The sequence below is a fragment of the Pholcus phalangioides genome, unplaced genomic scaffold (assembly GCF_987345545.1).
Source record: "Pholcus phalangioides strain wild (caught in Gottingen) unplaced genomic scaffold, Ppha-v1.0 ptg000042l_1, whole genome shotgun sequence".
Lineage (NCBI taxonomy): Eukaryota > Metazoa > Arthropoda > Arachnida > Araneae > Pholcidae > Pholcus > Pholcus phalangioides.
The window spans coordinates 14,869,173-14,891,193 of NW_028301628.1; positions in this window are offsets into that span (position 1 = coordinate 14,869,173).

Genomic DNA, 22,021 nt, shown 5'->3' on the forward strand with positions numbered 1-22,021 from the left:
AAAGGAAACCATTAGGTGCATTTTATAGAGAATCTGATTTCGAATAAGAAAAAGTCAACCGCAACCGCGTAACTCGTACCCGTGAGAAAAAAATCGAAAAATTCTGTTTCGAATGCCATGATTTTTCCGAGTCATTTTTCCAAGGGAGGGTACTGTGGATTGTCGAGAAAAAAAAATTTCAAGCTAAAAGGAAACCATTAGGTGCATTTTATAGAGAATCTGATTTCGAATAAGAAAAAGTCAACCGCAGCCGCGTAACTCGTACCCGTGAGAAAAAAATCGAAAAAATCTGTTTCGAATGCCATGATTTTTCCGAGTCATTTTTCCAAGGGAGGGTACTGTGGACTTTCGAGAAAAAAAAATTTCAAGCTAAAAGGAAACCATTAGGTGCATTTTATAGAGAATCTGATTTCGAATAAGAAAAAGTCAACCGCAACCTCGTAACTCGTACCCGTGAGAAAAAAATCGAAAAAATCTGTTTCGAATGCCATGATTTTTCCGAGTCATTTTTCCAAGGGAGGGTACTGTGGATTTTCGAGAAAAAAAAATTTCAAGCAAATAGGAAACCATTAGGTGCATTTTATAGAGAATCTGATTTCGAATAAGAAAAAGTCAACCGCAACCGCGAAACTCGTACCCGTGAGAAAAAAATCGAAAAAATCTGTTTCGAATGCCATGATTTTTCGGAATCATTTTTCCAAGGAAGGGTACTGTGGATTTTCGAGAAAAAAAAATTTCAAGCTAAAAGGAAACCATTAGGTGCATTTTATAGAGAATCTGATTTCGAATAAGAAAAAGTCAACCGCAACCGCGTAACTCGTACCCGTGAGAAAAAAATCGAAAAAATCTGTTTCGAATGCCATGATTTTTCCGAGTCATTTTTCCAAGGGAGGGTACTGTGGATTTTCGAGAAAAAAAAATTTCAAGCTAAAAGGAAACCATTAGGTGCATTTTATAGAGAATCTGATTTCGAATAAGAAAAAGTCAACCGCAACCGCGTAACTCGTACCCGTGAGAAAAAAATCGAAAAAATCTGTTTCGAATGCCATGATTTTTCCGAGTCATTTTTCCAAGGGAGGGTACTGTGGATTGTCGAGAAAAAAAAATTTCAAGCTAAAAGGAAACCATTAGGTGCATTATATAGAGAATCTGATTTCGAATAAGAAAAAGTCAACCGCAGCCGCGTAACTCGTACCCGTGAGAAAAAAATCGAAAAAATCTGTTTCGAATGCCATGATTTTTCCGAGTCATTTTTCCAAGGGAGGGTACTGTGGATTTTCGAGAAAAAAAAATTTCAAGCTAAAAGGAAACCATTAGGTGCATTTTATAGAGAATCTGATTTCGAATAAGAAAAAGTCATCCGCAACCGCGTAACTCGTACCCGTGAGAAATAAATCGAGAAAATCTGTTTCGAATGCCGTGATTTTTCGGACTTATTTTTCCAAGGGTACTGTGGATTTTCGAGAAAAAAAAATTTCAAGCAAATAGGAAACCATTAGGTGCATTTTATAGAGAATCTGATTTCGAATAAGAAAAAGTCAACCGCAACCTCGTAACTCGTACCCGTGAGAAAAAAATCGAAAAAATCTGTTTCGAATGCCATGATTTTTCCGAGTCATTTTTCCAAGGGAGGGTACTGTGGATTTTCGAGAAAAAAAAATTTCAAGCTAAAAGGAAACCATTAGGTGCATTTTATGGAGAATCTGATTTCGAATAAGAAAAAGTCATCCGCAACCACATAACTCGTACCCGTGAGAAAAAAATCGAGAAAATCTGTTTCGAATGCCATGATTTTTCGGACTCATTTTTCCAAGGGAGGGTACTGTGGATTTTCGAGAAAAAAAAATTTCAAGCTAAAAGGAAACCATTAGGTTCATTTTATAGAGAATCTGATTTCGAATAAGAAAAAGTCAACCGCAACCGCGTAACTCGTACCCGTGAGAAAAAAATCGAAAAAATCTGTTTCGAATGCCATGATTTTTCCGAGTCATTTTTCCAAGGGAGGGTACTGTGGATTTTCGAGAAAAAAAAATTTCAAGCAAAAAGGAAACCATTAGGTGCATTTTATAGAGAATCTGATTTCGAATAAGAAAAAGTCAACCGCAACCGCGTAACTCGTACCCGTGAGAAAAAAATCGAAAAAATCTGTTTCGAATGCCATGATTTTTCCGAGTCATTTTTCCAAGGGAGGGTACTGTGGATTTTCGAGAAAAAAAAATTTCAAGCTAAAAGGAAACCATTAGGTGCATTTTGTAGAGAATCTGATTTCGAATAAGAAAAAGTCAACCGCAACCGCGTAACTCGTACCCGTGAGAAAAAAATCGAAAAAATCTGTTTCGAATGCCATGATTTTTCCGAGTCATTTTTCCAAGGGAGGGTACTGTGGATTTTCGAGAAAAAAAAATTTCAAGCTAAAAGGAAACCATTAGGTGCATTTTATAGAGAATCTGATTTCGAATAAGAAAAAGTCAACCGCAACCGCGTAACTCGTACCCGTGAGAAAAAAATCGAAAAATTCTGTTTCGAATGCCATGATTTTTCCGAGTCATTTTTCCAAGGGAGGGTACTGTGGATTGTCGAGAAAAAAAAATTTCAAGCTAAAAGGAAACCATTAGGTGCATTTTATAGAGAATCTGATTTCGAATAAGAAAAAGTCAACCGCAGCCGCGTAACTCGTACCCGTGAGAAAAAAATCGAAAAAATCTGTTTCGAATGCCATGATTTTTCCGAGTCATTTTTCCAAGGGAGGGTACTGTGGACTTTCGAGAAAAAAAAATTTCAAGCTAAAAGGAAACCATTAGGTGCATTTTATAGAGAATCTGATTTCGAATAAGAAAAAGTCAACCGCAACCTCGTAACTCGTACCCGTGAGAAAAAAATCGAAAAAATCTGTTTCGAATGCCATGATTTTTCCGAGTCATTTTTCCAAGGGAGGGTACTGTGGATTTTCGAGAAAAAAAAATTTCAAGCAAATAGGAAACCATTAGGTGCATTTTATAGAGAATCTGATTTCGAATAAGAAAAAGTCAACCGCAACCGCGAAACTCGTACCCGTGAGAAAAAAATCGAAAAAATCTGTTTCGAATGCCATGATTTTTCGGAATCATTTTTCCAAGGAAGGGTACTGTGGATTTTCGAGAAAAAAAAATTTCAAGCTAAAAGGAAACCATTAGGTGCATTTTATAGAGAATCTGATTTCGAATAAGAAAAAGTCAACCGCAACCGCGTAACTCGTACCCGTGAGAAAAAAATCGAAAAAATCTGTTTCGAATGCCATGATTTTTCCGAGTCATTTTTCCAAGGGAGGGTACTGTGGATTTTCGAGAAAAAAAAATTTCAAGCTAAAAGGAAACCATTAGGTGCATTTTATAGAGAATCTGATTTCGAATAAGAAAAAGTCAACCGCAACCGCGTAACTCGTACCCGTGAGAAAAAAATCGAAAAAATCTGTTTCGAATGCCATGATTTTTCCGAGTCATTTTTCCAAGGGAGGGTACTGTGGATTGTCGAGAAAAAAAAATTTCAAGCTAAAAGGAAACCATTAGGTGCATTATATAGAGAATCTGATTTCGAATAAGAAAAAGTCAACCGCAGCCGCGTAACTCGTACCCGTGAGAAAAAAATCGAAAAAATCTGTTTCGAATGCCATGATTTTTCCGAGTCATTTTTCCAAGGGAGGGTACTGTGGATTTTCGAGAAAAAAAAATTTCAAGCTAAAAGGAAACCATTAGGTGCATTTTATAGAGAATCTGATTTCGAATAAGAAAAAGTCATCCGCAACCGCGTAACTCGTACCCGTGAGAAATAAATCGAGAAAATCTGTTTCGAATGCCGTGATTTTTCGGACTTATTTTTCCAAGGGTACTGTGGATTTTCGAGAAAAAAAAATTTCAAGCAAATAGGAAACCATTAGGTGCATTTTATAGAGAATCTGATTTCGAATAAGAAAAAGTCAACCGCAACCGCGAAACTCGTACCCGTGAGAAAAAAATCGAAAAAATCTGTTTCGAATGCCATGATTTTTCGGAATCATTTTTCCAAGGAAGGGTACTGTGGATTTTCGAGAAAAAAAAATTTCAAGCTAAAAGGAAACCATTAGGTGCATTTTATAGAGAATCTGATTTCGATTAAGAAAAAGTCAACCGCAACCGCGTAACTCGTACCCGTGAGAAAAAAATCGAAAAAATCTGTTTCGAATGCCATGATTTTTCCGAGTCATTTTTCCAAGGGAGGGTACTGTGGATTTTCGAGAAAAAAAAATTTCAAGCTAAAAGGAAACCATTAGGTGCATTTTATAGAGAATCTGATTTCGAATAAGAAAAAGTCAACCGCAACCTCGTAACTCGTACCCGTGAGAAAAAAATCGAAAAAATCTGTTTCGAATGCCATGATTTTTCCGAGTCATTTTTCCAAGGGAGGGTACTGTGGATTTTCGAGAAAAAAAAATTTCAAGCTAAAAGGAAACCATTAGGTGCATTTTATAGAGAATCTGATTTCGAATAAGAAAAAGTCAACCGCAACCGCGTAACTCGTACCCGTGAGAAAAAAATCGAAAAATTCTGTTTCGAATGCCATGATTTTTCCGAGTCATTTTTCCAAGGGAGGGTACTGTGGATTGTCGAGAAAAAAAAATTTCAAGCTAAAAGGAAACCATTAGGTGCATTTTATAGAGAATCTGATTTCGAATAAGAAAAAGTCAACCGCAGCCGCGTAACTCGTACCCGTGAGAAAAAAATCGAAAAAATATGTTTCGAATGCCATGATTTTTCCGAGTCATTTTTCCAAGGGAGGGTACTGTGGATTTTCGGGAAAAAAAAATTTCAAGCTAAAAGGAAACCATTAGGTGCATTTTATAGAGAATCTGATTTCGAATAAGAAAAAGTCAACCGCAACCGCGTAACTCGTACCCGTGAGAAAAAAATCGAAAAAATCTGTTTCGAATGCCATGATTTTTCCGAGTCATTTTTCCAAGGGAGGGTACTGTGGATTTTCGAGAAAAAAAAATTTCATGCTAAAAGGAAACCATTAGGTGCATTTTATAGAGAATCTGATTTCGAATAAGAAAAAGTCATCCGCAACCGCGTAACTCGTACCCGTGAGAAATAAATCGAGAAAATCTGTTTCGAATGCCGTGATTTTTCGGACTTATTTTTCCAAGGGTACTGTGGATTTTCGAGAAAAAAAAATTTCAAGCAAATAGGAAACCATTAGGTGCATTTTATAGAGAATCTGATTTCGAATAAGAAAAAGTCAACCGCAACCGCGAAACTCGTACCCGTGAGAAAAAAATCGAAAAAATCTGTTTCGAATGCCATGATTTTTCGGAATCATTTTTCCAAGGAAGGGTACTGTGGATTTTCGAGAAAAAAAAATTTCAAGCTAAAAGGAAACCATTAGGTGCATTTTGTAGAGAATCTGATTTCGAATAAGAAAAAGTCAACCGCAACCGCGTAACTCGTACCCGTGAGAAAAAAATCGAAAAAATCTGTTTCGAATGCCATGATTTTTCCGAGTCATTTTTCCAAGGGAGGGTACTGTGGATTTTCGAGAAAAAAAAATTTCAAGCTAAAAGGAAACCATTAGGTGCATTTTATAGAGAATCTGATTTCGAATAAGAAAAAGTCAACCGCAACCGCGTAACTCGTACCCGTGAGAAAAAAATCGAAAAAATCTGTTTCGAATGCCATGATTTTTCCGAGTCATTTTTCCAAGGGAGGGTACTGTGGATTTTCGAGAAAAAAAAATTTCAAGCTAAAAGGAAACCATTAGGTGCATTTTATAGAGAATCTGATTTCGAATAAGAAAAAGTCAACCGCAGCCGCGTAACTCGTACCCGTGAGAAAAAAATCGAAAAAATCTGTTTCGAATGCCATGATTTTTCCGAGTCATTTTTCCAAGGGAGGGTACTGTGGATTTTCGAGAAAAAAAAATTTCAAGCTAAAAGGAAACCATTAGGTGCATTTTATAGAGAATCTGATTTCGAATAAGAAAAAGTCAACCGCAACCTCGTAACTCGTACCCGTGAGAAAAAAATCGAAAAAATCTGTTTCGAATGCCATGATTTTTCCGAGTCATTTTTCCAAGGGAGGGTACTGTGGATTTTCGAGAAAAAAAAATTTCAAGCTAAAAGGAAACCATTAGGTGCATTTTATAGAGAATCTGATTTCGAATAAGAAAAAGTCAACCGCAACCGCGTAACTCGTACCCGTGAGAAAAAAATCGAAAAAATCTGTTTCGAATGCCATGATTTTTCCGAGTCATTTTTCCAAGGGAGGGTACTGTGGATTGTCGAGAAAAAAAAATTTCAAGCTAAAAGGAAACCATTAGGTGCATTATATAGAGAATCTGATTTCGAATAAGAAAAAGTCAACCGCAGCCGCGTAACTCGTACCCGTGAGAAAAAAATCGAAAAAATCTGTTTCGAATGCCATGATTTTTCCGAGTCATTTTTCCAAGGGAGGGTACTGTGGATTTTCGAGAAAAAAAAATTTCAAGCTAAAAGGAAACCATTAGGTGCATTTTATAGAGAATCTGATTTCGAATAAGAAAAAGTCATCCGCAACCGCGTAACTCGTACCCGTGAGAAATAAATCGAGAAAATCTGTTTCGAATGCCGTGATTTTTCGGACTTATTTTTCCAAGGGTACTGTGGATTTTCGAGAAAAAAAAATTTCAAGCAAATAGGAAACCATTAGGTGCATTTTATAGAGAATCTGATTTCGAATAAGAAAAAGTCAACCGCAACCACGAAACTCGTACCCGTGAGAAAAAAATCGAAAAAATCTGTTTCGAATGCCATGATTTTTCGGAATCATTTTTCCAAGGAAGGGTACTGTGGATTTTCGAGAAAAAAAATTTCAAGCTAAAAGGAAACCATTAGGTGCATTTTATAGAGAATCTGATTTCGAATAAGAAAAAGTCAACCGCAACCGCGTAACTCGTACCCGTGTGAAAAAAATCGAAAAAATCTGTTTCGAATGCCATGATTTTTCCGAGTCATTTTTCCAAGGGAGGGTACTGTGGATTTTCGAGAAAAAAAAATTTCAAGCTAAAAGGAAACCATTAGGTGCATTTTATAGAGAATCTGATTTCGAATAAGAAAAAGTCAACCGCAACCTCGTAACTCGTACCCGTGAGAAAAAAATCGAAAAAATCTGTTTCGAATGCCATGATTTTTCCGAGTCATTTTTCCAAGGGAGGGTACTGTGGATTTTCGAGAAAAAAAAATTTCAAGCTAAAAGGAAACCATTAGGTGCATTTTATAGAGAATCTGATTTCGAATAAGAAAAAGTCAAACGCAACCGCGTAACTCGTACCCGTGAGAAAAAAATCGAAAAAATCTGTTTCGAATACCATGATTTTTCCGAGTCATTTTTCCAAGGGAGGGTACTGTGGATTTTCGGGAAAAAAAAATTTCAAGCTAAAAGGAAACCATTAGGTGCATTTTATAGAGAATCTGATTTCGAATAAGAAAAAGTCAACCGCAACCGCGTAACTCGTACCCGTGAGAAAAAAATCGAAAAAATCAGTTTCGAATGCCATGATTTTTCCGAGTCATTTTTCCAAGGGAGGGAGGGTACTGTGGATTTTCGAGAAAAAAAAATTTCAAGCTAAAAGGAAACCATTAGGTGCATTTTATAGAGAATTTGATTTCGAATAAGAAAAAGTCAACCGCAACCGCGTAACACGTACCCGTGAGAAAAAAATCGAAAAAATCTGTTTCGAATGCCATGATTTTTACAAGTCATTTTTCCAAGGGAGGGTACTGTGGATTGTCGAGAAAAAAAAATTTCAAGCTAAAAGGAAACCATTAGGTGCATTTTATAGAGAATCTGATTTCGAATAAGAAAAAGTCAACCGCAGCCGCGTAACTCGTACCCGTGAGAAAAAAATCGAAAAAATCTGTTTCGAATGCCATGATTTTTCCGAGTCATTTTTCCAAGGGAGGGTACTGTGGACTTTCGAGAAAAAAAAATTTCAAGCTAAAAGGAAACCATTAGGTGCATTTTATAGAGAATCTGATTTCGAATAAGAAAAAGTCAACCGCAACCGCGTAACTCGTACCCGTGAGAAAAAAATCGAAAAAATCTGTTTCGAATGCCATGATTTTTCCGAGTCATTTTTCCAAGGGAGGGTACTGTGGATTTTCGAGAAAAAAAAATTTCAAGCTAAAAGGAAACCATTAGGTGCATTTTATAGAGAATCTGATTTCGAATAAGAAAAAGTCAACCGCAACCGCGTAACTCGTACCCGTGAGAAAAAAATCGAAAAAATCTGTTTCGAATGCCATGATTTTTACAAGTCATTTTTCCAAGGGAGGGTACTGTGGATTGTCGAGAAAAAAAAATTTCAAGCTAAAAGGAAACCATTAGGTGCATTTTATAGAGAATCTGATTTCGAATAAGAAAAAGTCAACCGCAGCCGCGTAACTCGTACCCGTGAGAAAAAAATCGAAAAAATCTGTTTCGAATGCCATGATTTTTCCGAGTCATTTTTCCAAGGGAGGGTACTGTGGATTTTCGAGAAAAAAAAATTTCAAGCTAAAATTAAACCATTAGGTGCATTTTATAGAGAATCTGATTTCGAATAAGAAAAAGTCAACCGCAACCGCGTAACTCGTACCCGTGAGAAAAAAATCGAAAAAATCTGTTTCGAATGCCATGATTTATCCGAGTCATTTTTCCAAGGGAGGGTACTGTGGATTTTCGAGAAAAAAAAATTTCAAGCTAAAAGGAAACCATTAGGTGCATTTTATAGAGAATCTGATTTCGAATAAGAAAAAGTCATCCGCAACCGCGTAACTCGTACCCGTGAGAAATAAATCGAGAAAATCTGTTTCGAATGCCGTGATTTTTCGGACTTATTTTTCCAAGGGTACTGTGGATTTTCAAGAAAAAAAAATTTCAAGCAAATAGGAAACCATTAGGTGCATTTTATAGAGAATCTGATTTCGAATAAGAAAAAGTCAACCGCAACCGCGTAACTCGTACCCGTGAGAAAAAAATCGAAAAAATCTGTTTCGAATGCCATGATTTTTACAAGTCATTTTTCCAAGGGAGGGTACTGTGGATTGTCGAGAAAAAAAAATTTCAAGCTAAAAGGAAACCATTAGGTGCATTTTATAGAGAATCTGATTTCGAATAAGAAAAAGTCAACCGCAGCCGCGTAACTCGTACCCGTGAGAAAAAAATCGAAAAAATCTGTTTCGAATGCCATGATTTTTCCGAGTCATTTTTCCAAGGGAGGGTACTGTGGATTTTCGAGAAAAAAAAATTTCAAGCTAAAATTAAACCATTAGGTGCATTTTATAGAGAATCTGATTTCGAATAAGAAAAAGTCAACCGCAACCGCGTAACTCGTACCCGTGAGAAAAAAATCGAAAAAATCTGTTTCGAATGCCATGATTTATCCGAGTCATTTTTCCAAGGGAGGGTACTGTGGATTTTCGAGAAAAAAAAATTTCAAGCTAAAAGGAAACCATTAGGTGCATTTTATAGAGAATCTGATTTCGAATAAGAAAAAGTCATCCGCAACCGCGTAACTCGTACCCGTGAGAAATAAATCGAGAAAATCTGTTTCGAATGCCGTGATTTTTCGGACTTATTTTTCCAAGGGTACTGTGGATTTTCAAGAAAAAAAAATTTCAAGCAAATAGGAAACCATTAGGTGCATTTTATAGAGAATCTGATTTCGAATAAGAAAAAGTCAACCGCAACCGCGAAACTCGTACCCGTGAGAAAAAAATCGAAAAAATCTGTTTCGAATGCCATGATTTTTCCGAGTCATTTTTCCAAGGGAGGGTACTGTGGATTTTCGAGAAAAAAAAATTTCAAGCTAAAAGGAAACCATTAGGTGCATTTTATAGAGAATCTGATTTCGAATAAGAAAAAGTCAACCGCAACCGCGTAACTCGTACCCGTGAGAAAAAAATCGAAAAAATCTGTTTCGAATGCCATGATTTTTCCGAGTCATTTTTCCAAGGGAGGGTACTGTGGATTTTCGAGAAAAAAAAATTTCAAGCTAAAAGGAAACCATTAGGTGCATTTTATAGAGAATCTGATTTCGAATAAGAAAAAGTCAACCGCAACCTCGTAACTCGTACCCGTGAGAAAAAAATCGAAAAAATCTGTTTCGAATGCCATGATTTTTCCGAGTCATTTTTCCAAGGGAGGGTACTGTGGATTTTCGAGAAAAAAAAATTTCAAGCTAAAAGGAAACCATTAGGTGCATTTTATAGAGAATCTGATTTCGAATAAGAAAAAGTCAAACGCAACCGCGTAACTCGTACCCGTGAGAAAAAAATCGAAAAAATCTGTTTCGAATACCATGATTTTTCCGAGTCATTTTTCCAAGGGAGGGTACTGTGGATTTTCGGGAAAAAAAAATTTCAAGCTAAAAGGAAACCATTAGGTGCATTTTATAGAGAATCTGATTTCGAATAAGAAAAAGTCAACCGCAACCGCGTAACTCGTACCCGTGAGAAAAAAATCGAAAAAATCTGTTTCGAATGCCATGATTTTTCCGAGTCATTTTTCCAAGGGAGGGTACTGTGGATTTTCGAGAAAAAAAAATTTCAAGCTAAAAGGAAACCATTAGGTGCATTTTATAGAGAATTTGATTTCGAATAAGAAAAAGTCAACCGCAACCGCGTAACACGTACCCGTGAGAAAAAAATCGAAAAAATCTGTTTCGAATGCCATGATTTTTACAAGTCATTTTTCCAAGGGAGGGTACTGTGGATTGTCGAGAAAAAAAAATTTCAAGCTAAAAGGAAACCATTAGGTGCATTTTATAGAGAATCTGATTTCGAATAAGAAAAAGTCAACCGCAGCCGCGTAACTCGTACCCGTGAGAAAAAAATCGAAAAAATCTGTTTCGAATGCCATGATTTTTCCGAGTCATTTTTCCAAGGGAGGGTACTGTGGACTTTCGAGAAAAAAAAATTTCAAGCTAAAAGGAAACCATTAGGTGCATTTTATAGAGAATCTGATTTCGAATAAGAAAAAGTCAACCGCAACCGCGTAACTCGTACCCGTGAGAAAAAAATCGAAAAAATCTGTTTCGAATGCCATGATTTTTCCGAGTCATTTTTCCAAGGGAGGGTACTGTGGATTTTCGAGAAAAAAAAATTTCAAGCTAAAAGGAAACCATTAGGTGCATTTTATAGAGAATCTGATTTCGAATAAGAAAAAGTCAACCGCAACCGCGTAACTCGTACCCGTGAGAAAAAAATCGAAAAAATCTGTTTCGAATGCCATGATTTTTACAAGTCATTTTTCCAAGGGAGGGTACTGTGGATTGTCGAGAAAAAAAATTTCAAGCTAAAAGGAAACCATTAGGTGCATTTTATAGAGAATCTGATTTCGAATAAGAAAAAGTCAACCGCAGCCGCGTAACTCGTACCCGTGAGAAAAAAATCGAAAAAATCTGTTTCGAATGCCATGATTTTTCCGAGTCATTTTTCCAAGGGAGGGTACTGTGGATTTTCGAGAAAAAAAAATTTCAAGCTAAAAGGAAACCATTAGGTGCATTTTATAGAGAATCTGATTTCGAATAAGAAAAAGTCAACCGCAACCGCGTAACTCGTACCCGTGAGAAAAATATCGAAAAAATCTGTTTCGAATGCCATGATTTATCCGAGTCATTTTTCCAAGGGAGGGTACTGTGGATTTTCGAGAAAAAAAAATTTCAAGCTAAAAGGAAACCATTAGGTGCATTTTATAGAGAATCTGATTTCGAATAAGAAAAAGTCATCCGCAACCGCGTAACTCGTACCCGTGAGAAAAAAATCGAAAAAATCTGTTTCGAATGCCATGATTTTTCCGAGTCATTTTTCCAAGGGAGGGTACTGTGGATTTTCGAGAAAAAAAAATTTCAAGCTAAAAGGAAACCATTAGGTGCATTTTATAGAGAATCTGATTTCGAATAAGAAAAAGTCAACCGCAGCCGCGTAACTCGTACCCGTGAGAAAAAAATCGAAAAAATCTGTTTCGAATGCCATGATTTTTCCGAGTCATTTTTCCAAGGGAGGGTACTGTGGACTTTCGAGAAAAAAAAATTTCAAGCTAAAAGGAAACCATTAGGTGCATTTTATAGAGAATCTGATTTCGAATAAGAAAAAGTCAACCGCAACCGCGTAACTCGTACCCGTGAGAAAAAAATCGAAAAAATCTGTTTCGAATGCCATGATTTTTCCGAGTCATTTTTCCAAGGGAGGGTACTGTGGATTTTCGAGAAAAAAAAATTTCAAGCTAAAAGGAAACCATTAGGTGCATTTTATAGAGAATCTGATTTCGAATAAGAAAAAGTCAACCGCAACCGCGTAACTCGTACCCGTGAGAAAAAAATCGAAAAAATCTGTTTCGAATGCCATGATTTTTACAAGTCATTTTTCCAAGGGAGGGTACTGTGGATTGTCGAGAAAAAAAATTTCAAGCTAAAAGGAAACCATTAGGTGCATTTTATAGAGAATCTGATTTCGAATAAGAAAAAGTCAACCGCAGCCGCGTAACTCGTACCCGTGAGAAAAAAATCGAAAAAATCTGTTTCGAATGCCATGATTTTTCCGAGTCATTTTTCCAAGGGAGGGTACTGTGGATTTTCGAGAAAAAAAAATTTCAAGCTAAAAGGAAACCATTAGGTGCATTTTATAGAGAATCTGATTTCGAATAAGAAAAAGTCAACCGCAACCGCGTAACTCGTACCCGTGAGAAAAAAATCGAAAAAATCTGTTTCGAATGCCATGATTTATCCGAGTCATTTTTCCAAGGGAGGGTACTGTGGATTTTCGAGAAAAAAAAATTTCAAGCTAAAAGGAAACCATTAGGTGCATTTTATAGAGAATCTGATTTCGAATAAGAAAAAGTCATCCGCAACCGCGTAACTCGTACCCGTGAGAAATAAATCGAGAAAATCTGTTTCGAATGCCGTGATTTTTCGGACTTATTTTTCCAAGGGTACTGTGGATTTTCGAGAAAAAAAAATTTCAAGCAAATAGGAAACCATTAGGTGCATTTTATAGAGAATCTGATTTCGAATAAGAAAAAGTCAACCGCAACCGCGAAACTCGTACCCGTGAGAAAAAAATCGAAAAAATCTGTTTCGAATGCCATGATTTTTCGGAATCATTTTTCCAAGGAAGGGTACTGTGGATTTTCGAGAAAAAAAAATTTCAAGCTAAAAGGAAACCATTAGGTGCATTTTATAGAGAATCTGATTTCGAATAAGAAAAAGTCAACCGCAACCGCGTAACTCGTACCCGTGAGAAAAAAATCGAAAAAATCTGTTTCGAATGCCATGATTTTTCCGAGTCATTTTTCCAAGGGAGGGTACTGTGGATTTTCGAGAAAAAAAAATTTCAAGCTAAAAGGAAACCATTAGGTGCATTTTATAGAGAATCTGATTTCGAATAAGAAAAAGTCAACCGCAACCGCGTAACTCGTACCCGTGAGAAAAAAATCGAAAAAATCTGTTTCGAATGCCATGATTTTTCCGAGTCATTTTTCCAAGGGAGGGTACTGTGGATTTTCGAGAAAAAAAAATTTCAACCTAAAAGGAAACCATTAGGTGCATTTTATAGAGAATCTGATTTCGAATAAGAAAAAGTCAACCGCAACCGCGTAACTCGTACCCGTGAGAAAAAAATCGAAAAAATCTGTTTCGAATGCCATGATTTTTCCGAGTCATTTTTCCAAGGGAGGGTACTGTGGATTGTCGAGAAAAAAAAATTTCAAGCTAAAAGGAAACCATTAGGTGCATTTTATAGAGAATCTGATTTCGAATACGAAAAAGTCAACCGCAGCCGCGTAACTCGTACCCGTGAGAAAAAAATCGAAAAAATCTGTTTCGAATGCCATGATTTTTCCGAGTCATTTTTCCAAGGGAGGGTACTGTGGATTTTCGAGAAAAAAATTTTCAAGCTAAAAGGAAACCATTAGGTGCATTTTATAGAGAATCTGATTTCGAATAAGAAAAAGTCATCCGCAACCGCGTAACTCGTACCCGTGAGAAATAAATCGAGAAAATCTGTTTCGAATGCCGTGATTTTTCGGACTTATTTTTCCAAGGGTACTGTGGATTTTCGAGAAAAAAAAAATTCAAGCAAATAGGAAACCATTAGGTGCATTTTATAGAGAATCTGATTTCGAATAAGAAAAAGTCAACCGCAACCGCGAAACTCGTACCCGTGAGAAAAAAATCGAAAAAATCTGTTTCGAATGCCATGATTTTTCGGAATCATTTTTCCAAGGAAGGGTACTGTGGATTTTCGAGAAAAAAAAATTTCAAGCTAAAAGGAAACCATTAGGTGCATTTTATAGAGAATCTGATTTCGAATAAGAAAAAGTCAACCGCAACCGCGTAACTCGTACCCGTGAGAAAAAAATCGAAAAAATCTGTTTCGAATGCCATGATTTTTCCGAGTCATTTTTCCAAGGGAGGGTACTGTGGATTTTCGAGAAAAAAAAATTTCAAGCTAAAAGGAAACCATTAGGTGCATTTTATAGAGAATCTGATTTCGAATAAGAAAAAGTCAACCGCAACCTCGTAACTCGTACCCGTGAGAAAAAAATCGAAAAAATCTGTTTCGAATGCCATGATTTTTCCGAGTCATTTTTCCAAGGGAGGGTACTGTGGATTTTCGAGAAAAAAAAATTTCAAGCTAAAAGGAAACCATTAGGTGCATTTTATAGAGAATCTGATTTCGAATAAGAAAAAGTCATCCGCAACCGCGTAACTCGTACCCGTGAGAAAAAAATCGAAAAAATCTGTTTCGAATGCCATGATTTTTCCGAGTCATTTTTCCAAGGGAGGGTACTGTGGATTTTCGAGAAAAAAAAATTTCAAGCTAAAAGGAAACCATTAGGTGCATTTTATAGAGAATCTGATTTCGAATAAGAAAAAGTCAACCGCAACCGCGTAACTCGTACCCGTGAGAAAAAAATCGAAAAAATCTGTTTCGAATGCCATGATTTTTCCGAGTCATTTTTCCAAGGGAGGGTACTGTGGATTTTCGAGAAAAAAAAATTTCAAGCTAAAAGGAAACCATTAGGTGCATTTTATAGAGAATCTGATTTCGAATAAGAAAAAGTCAACCGCAACCTCGTAACTCGTACCCGTGAGAAAAAAATCGAAAAAATCTGTTTCGAATGCCATGATTTTTCCGAGTCATTTTTCCAAGGGAGGGTACTGTGGATTTTCGAGAAAAAAAAATTTCAAGCTAAAAGGAAACCATTAGGTGCATTTTATAGAGAATCTGATTTCGAATAAGAAAAAGTCAAACGCAACCGCGTAACTCGTACCCGTGAGAAAAAAATCGAAAAAATCTGTTTCGAATACCATGATTTTTCCGAGTCATTTTTCCAAGGGAGGGTACTGTGGATTTTCGGGAAAAAAAAATTTCAAGCTAAAAGGAAACCATTAGGTGCATTTTATAGAGAATCTGATTTCGAATAAGAAAAAGTCAACCGCAACCGCGTAACTCGTACCCGTGAGAAAAAAATCGAAAAAATCTGTTTCGAATGCCATGATTTTTCCGAGTCATTTTTCCAAGGGAGGGTACTGTGGATTTTCGAGAAAAAAAAATTTCAAGCTAAAAGGAAACCATTAGGTGCATTTTATAGAGAATTTGATTTCGAATAAGAAAAAGTCAACCGCAACCGCGTAACACGTACCCGTGAGAAAAAAATCGAAAAAATCTGTTTCGAATGCCATGATTTTTACAAGTCATTTTTCCAAGGGAGGGTACTGTGGATTGTCGAGAAAAAAAAATTTCAAGCTAAAAGGAAACCATTAGGTGCATTTTATAGAGAATCTGATTTCGAATAAGAAAAAGTCAACCGCAGCCGCGTAACTCGTACCCGTGAGAAAAAAATCGAAAAAATCTGTTTCGAATGCCATGATTTTTCCGAGTCATTTTTCCAAGGGAGGGTACTGTGGACTTTCGAGAAAAAAAAATTTCAAGCTAAAAGGAAACCATTAGGTGCATTTTATAGAGAATCTGATTTCGAATAAGAAAAAGTCAACCGCAACCGCGTAACTCGTACCCGTGAGAAAAAAATCGAAAAAATCTGTTTCGAATGCCATGATTTTTCCGAGTCATTTTTCCAAGGGAGGGTACTGTGGATTTTCGAGAAAAAAAAATTTCAAGCTAAAAGGAAACCATTAGGTGCATTTTATAGAGAATCTGATTTCGAATAAGAAAAAGTCAACCGCAACCGCGTAACTCGTACCCGTGAGAAAAAAATCGAAAAAATCTGTTTCGAATGCCATGATTTTTACAAGTCATTTTTCCAAGGGAGGGTACTGTGGATTGTCGAGAAAAAAAATTTCAAGCTAAAAGGAAACCATTAGGTGCATTTTATAGAGAATCTGATTTCGAATAAGAAAAAGTCAACCGCAGCCGCGTAACTCGTACCCGTGAGAAAAAAATCGAAAAAATCTGTTTCGAATGCCATGATTTTTCCGAGTCATTTTTCCAAGGGAGGGTACTGTGGATTTTCGAGAAAAAAAAATTTCAAGCTAAAAGGAAACCATTAGGTGCATTTTATAGAGAATCTGATTTCGAATAAGAAAAAGTCAACCGCAACCGCGTAACTCGTACCCGTGAGAAAAAAATCGAAAAAATCTGTTTCGAATGCCATGATTTATCCGAGTCATTTTTCCAAGGGAGGGTACTGTGGATTTTCGAGAAAAAAAAATTTCAAGCTAAAAGGAAACCATTAGGTGCATTTTATAGAGAATCTGATTTCGAATAAGAAAAAGTCATCCGCAACCGCGTAACTCGTACCCGTGAGAAATAAATCGAGAAAATCTGTTTCGAATGCCGTGATTTTTCGGACTTATTTTTCCAAGGGTACTGTGGATTTTCGAGAAAAAAAAATTTCAAGCAAATAGGAAACCATTAGGTGCATTTTATAGAGAATCTGATTTCGAATAAGAAAAAGTCAACCGCAACCGCGAAACTCGTACCCGTGAGAAAAAAATCGAAAAAATCTGTTTCGAATGCCATGATTTTTCGGAATCATTTTTCCAAGGAAGGGTACTGTGGATTTTCGAGAAAAAAAAATTTCAAGCTAAAAGGAAACCATTAGGTGCATTTTATAGAGAATCTGATTTCGAATAAGAAAAAGTCAACCGCAACCGCGTAACTCGTACCCGTGAGAAAAAAATCGAAAAAATCTGTTTCGAATGCCATGATTTTTCCGAGTCATTTTTCCAAGGGAGGGTACTGTGGATTTTCGAGAAAAAAAAATTTCAAGCTAAAAGGAAACCATTAGGTGCATTTTATAGAGAATCTGATTTCGAATAAGAAAAAGTCAACCGCAACCGCGTAACTCGTACCCGTGAGAAAAAAATCGAAAAAATCTGTTTCGAATGCCATGATTTTTCCGAGTCATTTTTCCAAGGGAGGGTACTGTGGATTTTCGAGAAAAAAAAATTTCAACCTAAAAGGAAACCATTAGGTGCATTTTATAGAGAATCTGATTTCGAATAAGAAAAAGTCAACCGCAACCGCGTAACTCGTACCCGTGAGAAAAAAATCGAAAAAATCTGTTTCGAATGCCATGATTTTTCCGAGTCATTTTTCCAAGGGAGGGTACTGTGGATTGTCGAGAAAAAAAAATTTCAAGCTAAAAGGAAACCATTAGGTGCATTTTATAGAGAATCTGATTTCGAATACGAAAAAGTCAACCGCAGCCGCGTAACTCGTACCCGTGAGAAAAAAATCGAAAAAATCTGTTTCGAATGCCATGATTTTTCCGAGTCATTTTTCCAAGGGAGGGTACTGTGGATTTTCGAGAAAAAAATTTTCAAGCTAAAAGGAAACCATTAGGTGCATTTTATAGAGAATCTGATTTCGAATAAGAAAAAGTCATCCGCAACCGCGTAACTCGTACCCGTGAGAAATAAATCGAGAAAATCTGTTTCGAATGCCGTGATTTTTCGGACTTATTTTTCCAAGGGTACTGTGGATTTTCGAGAAAAAAAAAATTCAAGCAAATAGGAAACCATTAGGTGCATTTTATAGAGAATCTGATTTCGAATAAGAAAAAGTCAACCGCAACCGCGAAACTCGTACCCGTGAGAAAAAAATCGAAAAAATCTGTTTCGAATGCCATGATTTTTCGGAATCATTTTTCCAAGGAAGGGTACTGTGGATTTTCGAGAAAAAAAAATTTCAAGCTAAAAGGAAACCATTAGGTGCATTTTATAGAGAATCTGATTTCGAATAAGAAAAAGTCAACCGCAACCGCGTAACTCGTACCCGTGAGAAAAAAATCGAAAAAATCTGTTTCGAATGCCATGATTTTTCCGAGTCATTTTTCCAAGGGAGGGTACTGTGGATTTTCGAGAAAAAAAAATTTCAAGCTAAAAGGAAACCATTAGGTGCATTTTATAGAGAATCTGATTTCGAATAAGAAAAAGTCAACCGCAACCTCGTAACTCGTACCCGTGAGAAAAAAATCGAAAAAATCTGTTTCGAATGCCATGATTTTTCCGAGTCATTTTTCCAAGGGAGGGTACTGTGGATTTTCGAGAAAAAAAAATTTCAAGCTAAAAGGAAACCATTAGGTGCATTTTATAGAGAATCTGATTTCGAATAAGAAAAAGTCAACCGCAACCGCGAAACTCGTACCCGTGAGAAAAAAATCGAAAAAATCTGTTTCGAATGCCATGATTTTTCGGAATCATTTTTCCAAGGAAGGGTACTGTGGATTTTCGAGAAAAAAAAATTTCAAGCTAAAAGGAAACCATTAGGTGCATTTTATAGAGAATCTGATTTCGAATAAGAAAAAGTCAACCGCAACCGCGTAACTCGTACCCGTGAGAAAAAAATCGAAAAAATCTGTTTCGAATGCCATGATTTTTCCGAGTCATTTTTCCAAGGGAGGGTACTGTGGATTTTCGAGAAAAAAAAATTTCAAGCTAAAAGGAAACCATTAGGTGCATTTTATAGAGAATCTGATTTCGAATAAGAAAAAGTCAACCGCAACCTCGTAACTCGTACCCGTGAGAAAAAAATCGAAAAAATCTGTTTCGAATGCCATGATTTTTCCGAGTCATTTTTCCAAGGGAGGGTACTGTGGATTTTCGAGAAAAAAAAATTTCAAGCTAAAAGGAAACCATTAGGTGCATTTTATAGAGAATCTGATTTCGAATAAGAAAAAGTCAACCGCAACCGCGTAACTCGTACCCGTGAGAAAAAAATCGAAAAAATCTGTTTCGAATGCCATGATTTTTCCGAGTCATTTTTCCAAGGGAGGGTACTGTGGATTTTCGAGAAAAAAAAATTTCAAGCTAAAAGGAAACCATTAGGTGCATTTTATAGAGAATCTGATTTCGAATAAGAAAAAGTCAACCGCAGCCGCGTAACTCGTACCCGTGAGAAAAAAATCGAAAAAATCTGTTTCGAATGCCATGATTTTTCCGAGTCATTTTTCCAAGGGAGGGTACTGTGGATTTTCGAGAAAAAAAATTTCAAGCTAAAAGGAAACCATTAGGTGCATTTTATAGAGAATCTGATTTCGAATAAGAAAAAGTCAACCGCAACCTCGTAACTCGTACCCGTGAGAAAAAAATCGAAAAAATCTGTTTCGAATGCCATGATTTTTCCGAGTCATTTTTCCAAGGGAGGGTACTGTGGATTTTCGAGAAAAAAAAATTTCAAGCTAAAAGGAAACCATTAGGTGCATTTTATAGAGAATCTGATTTCGAATAAGAAAAAGTCAACCGCAACCGCGTAACTCGTACCCGTGAGAAAAAAATCGAAAAAATCTGTTTCGAATGCCATGATTTTTCCGAGTCATTTTTCCAAGGGAGGGTACTGTGGATTGTCGAGAAAAAAAAATTTCAAGCTAAAATCAAACCATTAGGTGCATTTTATAGAGAATCTGATTTCGAATAAGAAAAAGTCAACCGCAGCCGCGTAACTCGTACCCGTGAGAAAAAAATCGAAAAAATCTGTTTCGAATGCCATGATTTTTCCGAGTCATTTTTCCAAGGGAGGGTACTGTGGATTTTCGAGAAAAAAAAATTTCAAGCTAAAAGGAAACCATTAGGTGCATTTTATAGAGAATCTGATTTCGAATAAGAAAAAGTCATCCGCAACCGCGTAACTCGTACCCGTGAGAAATAAATCGAGAAAATCTGTTTCGAATGCCGTGATTTTTCGGACTTATTTTTCCAAGGGTACTGTGGATTGTCGAGAAAAAAAAATTTCAAGCTAAAAGGAAACCATTAGGTGCATTTTATAGACAATCTGATTTCGAATAAGAAAAAGTCAACCGCAACCTCGTAACTCGTACCCGTGAGAAAAAAATCGAAAAAATCTGTTTCGAATGCCATGATTTTTCCGAGTCATTTTTCCAAGGGAGGGTACTGTGGATTTTCGAGAAAAAAAAATTTCAAGCTAAAAGGAAACCATTAGGTGCATTTTATAGAGAATCTGATTTCGAATAAGAAAAAGTCAACCGCAGCCGCGAAACTCGTACCCGTGAGAAAAAAATCGAAAAAATCTGTTTCGAATGCCATGATTTTTCGGAATCATTTTTCCAAGGAAGGGTACTGTGGATTTTCGAGAAAAAAAAATTTCAAGCTAAAAGGAAACCATTAGGTGCATTTTATAGAGAATCTGATTTCGAATAAGAAAAAGTCAACCGCAACCGCGTAACTCGTACCCGTGAGAAAAAAATCGAAAAAATCTGTTTCGAATGCCATGATTTTTACAAGTCATTTTTCCAAGGGAGGGTACTGTGGATTGTCGAGAAAAAAAAATTTCAAGCTAAAAGGAAACCATTAGGTGCATTTTATAGAGAATCTGATTTCGAATAAGAAAAAGTCAATCGCAGCCGCGTAACTCGTACCCGTGAGAAAAAAATCGAAAAAATCTGTTTCGAATGCCATGATTTTTCCGAGTCATTTTTCCAAGGGAGGGTACTGTGGATTTTCGAGAAAAAAAAATTTCAAGCTAAAAGGAAACCATTAGGTGCATTTTATAGAGAATCTGATTTCGAATAAGAAAAAGTCAACCGCAACCGCGTAACTCGTACCCGTGAGAAAAAAATCGAAAAAATCTGTTTCGAATGCCATGATTTTTCCGAGTCATTTTTCCAAGGGAGGGTACTGTGGATTTTCGAGAAAAAAAAATTTCAAGCTAAAAGGAAACCATTAGGTGCATTTTATAGAGAATCTGATTTCGAATAAGAAAAAGTCATCCGCAACCGCGTAACTCGTACCCGTGAGAAATAAATCGAGAAAATCTATTTCGAATGCCGTGATTTTTCGGACTTATTTTTCCAAGGGTACTGTGGATTTTCGAGAAAAAAAAATTTCAAGCAAATAGGAAACCATTAGGTGCATTTTATAGAGAATCTGATTTCGAATAAGAAAAAGTCAACCGCAACCGCGAAACTCGTACCCGTGAGAAAAAAATCGAAAAAATCTGTTTCGAATGCCATGATTTTTCGGAATCATTTTTCCAAGGAAGGGTACTGTGGATTTTCGAGAAAAAAACATTTCAAGCTAAAAGGAAACCATTAGGTGCATTTTATAGAGAATCTGATTTCGAATAAGAAAAAGTCAACCGCAGCCGCGTAACTCGTACCCGTGAGAAAAAAATCGAAAAAAATCTGTTTCGAATGCCATGATTTTTCCGAGTCATTTTTCCAAGGGAGGGTACTGTGGATTTTCGAGAAAAAAAAATTTCAAGCTAAAAGGAAACCATTAGGTGCATTTTATAGAGAATCTGATTTCGAATAAGAAAAAGTCATCCGCAACCGCGTAACTCGTACCCGTGAGAAATAAATCGAGAAAATCTGTTTCGAATGCCGTGATTTTTCGGACTTATTTTTCCAAGGGTACTGTGGATTGTCGAGAAAAAAAAATTTCAAGCTAAAAGGAAACCATTAGGTGCATTTTATAGACAATCTGATTTCGAATAAGAAAAAGTCAACCGCAACCTCGTAACTCGTACCCGTGAGAAAAAAATCGAAAAAATCTGTTTCGAATGCCATGATTTTTC